Source organism: Nannospalax galili, unplaced genomic scaffold (assembly GCF_000622305.1).
Source record: "Nannospalax galili isolate Female #2095 unplaced genomic scaffold, S.galili_v1.0 scaffold185, whole genome shotgun sequence".
NCBI classification, from domain to species: Eukaryota; Metazoa; Chordata; class Mammalia; order Rodentia; family Spalacidae; genus Nannospalax; species Nannospalax galili.
Window position 1 is genome coordinate 115,966 of NW_008355474.1, and position 2,317 is coordinate 118,282.

Below are 2,317 nucleotides of genomic sequence, written 5' to 3' on the forward strand. Positions count from 1 at the left end.
TTTAGTGTGTGTGCATGAGTGCCTGCCTCTGCACGTGTGTGATGGTGAGATGACTTGAGAAAATCTATATTCTCCTTCCACCATGGGTTCTTGGGATTGGGGATTAAACTCAGGTTGTTAGAGTTGGCAGCAGGCACCATTACCAGCTGAGCTATGTCATCTACCCTTCCGTGAATTTTAAATGTGAGAAATTTGGAGCTGATAACAATGAAATGCAATAGAGAAAGTCTTTTAAGCAAATGGTTTTGAAACAACCAGATCAGAATGTAAAACAAAAATTAACCTTCAGGGGCTAGAGTGATGGCTCAGCGGTTAAGATCTGTGCAATTAAGACTATTCTTGCAGAGGACCTGGGTTTGGTTTCCAGCACCCACATGTTGGCTAATAAACCAGTAAGTCCAGTTCCAGGGGATCTGATGTCCTCTTCAGACCTCCGTGGACCTTGCATCGCATGGGTGCACTTACATACATGACTGCAATGCACTCATGGAAAACTGATGATGCAGAGACCCAAAAGTTCAGTGCCTTGCCACAATAGGAGGAAGACCATCCCATACCTACCACCTGCTCTAAGGCTCAGGGATTTTGCAGAAGAGGTTGGTGGAAAGAATGTAAGAGCCAGAGGAAGGGGTAGAGTGTTAACTGGAAGTGTACTTCAACCACTATGCTGGCAAGCAATAGTCACACCTCCTTCCTATGTTGATCAAGGAGTCAAGGTGGGAGTCAGTTCCCCTCCCAACCAATCAGTCCATCTTAGCTGCTTGTGCAGGAGGGGCTAAGGATATATAAGAGAATGCCAGAAGGCACCTCTCTTACCATTTTCTGTGGCTGTTGGGTAGTCGCAGGATCTATATTTGAGTGTGGATTTTCCAGTGCAGCCATAAATGGGGGGTGCCCACTCCTCTGTATAAATAAACCCCCACCCTATGCTCTGTTAAAAAAAAAAGAAGATAGTAGGTGTTTGGATAGATAGATGAGCGTGATCTGACTAGATGGCAAGAGGATGGACTTGCACTGGGGAATGTCTGGGGACACTGACTTGACACAGTGGGCCTTAACACCTAGGACAGAGTATATGGGTTCCAGTGGGGGGAAGGGCTATGGGAGGAGTCTGGTGGGGACTGGCTATAAAGATGATTCAGATTGTTTGTGATATTCTGTATGAAATACAACAAAATTTAAGAAAAACAAATTTTAAAAATATTGAAAAAAATAACTTTGACCCTTAAATTCTAAGCAAAAATTAATTCAACAGCTCAGCAAAGTGTCATGTGCCTTTAATCCCAGCACTCTGGAGGCAGAGGCAGGTGGATCTCTTTGAGTTCCAGGCCAGCCTGGTCTACATAGGTCTACACAGTGAGTTCCAGGTCAGCAGGGACTATGTAGTGAGGTCCTGTTTCAAAACAAACAAACAAACAAAAAAGGCTGAAAATTAAATGAGTATTGAGTATCTTCCAAAATCCCAAGTTTCTGCTGATCAAAAGTGGTGAAAATAAAAAGGTAAGCAGTAGTCCAGAGAAAATACTGGTAATATGTAGACCTGATGGCAAATAAGCATGTGAAGAGATGCCAGTGTCATCATCAGGTGTATGCGAATCAAATTCATAGTGAGGAACCACCACACACTAGAATGTCTAAATCTAAAAGGATAAGCAGAACTAAATGTCAGTGAAGTTATTAATGCCATTGGAATCCTTATATATTGATATTATTTCTAAGTTGGTATGACTACTGATAGGTAGAGAATGGGCGGGAGTGAGCGGCGCAGATGGAGGAGGCACGAGCGGATGGATGAGGCATGGAGGCTCAGATGGAATCCTCAGTGGGTCACAGATTTATTTCGCATGGGGCACCTTTCCCTCGGGAAGGGAAAGATGTCAGCTCAGGGGTTGTGAGCTGGGACTTTACATATGGGGCCTTTGGGGTGGGGAAGGGGGGGTTGTTTGGGGGAGAAATCAGGGAGGGGGAAGCAGGAAAAGCAGGTAGGATTAGGGTCTGGAAGTGTTTACTTTTTCTCTCTTAAGATAAGAGAAAAACAGCTTCTAAAATCTCTGGTTATCAGGTAGAATCTGCTTATTTTATCTTTGGAGGTCAAAGGAAAGGCAGGCTGCTTTTCAGCAGAGTTTGTTTCCCTTGACTCCAAAGGTCAAGGTGAGGTCCCTGTTGGGGAGGGGGGAAACTGCTGCTATTTGGAACCCTAACACACTCATTCACATAAAATAAAAATGATAATTTTTTTTTTCAAAAAGCTAGGAGTGGGCCAGGTGTGGTGGCACACACCTTTAATCCCAGCGCTCAGGAGGCAGAGGCAGGCAGA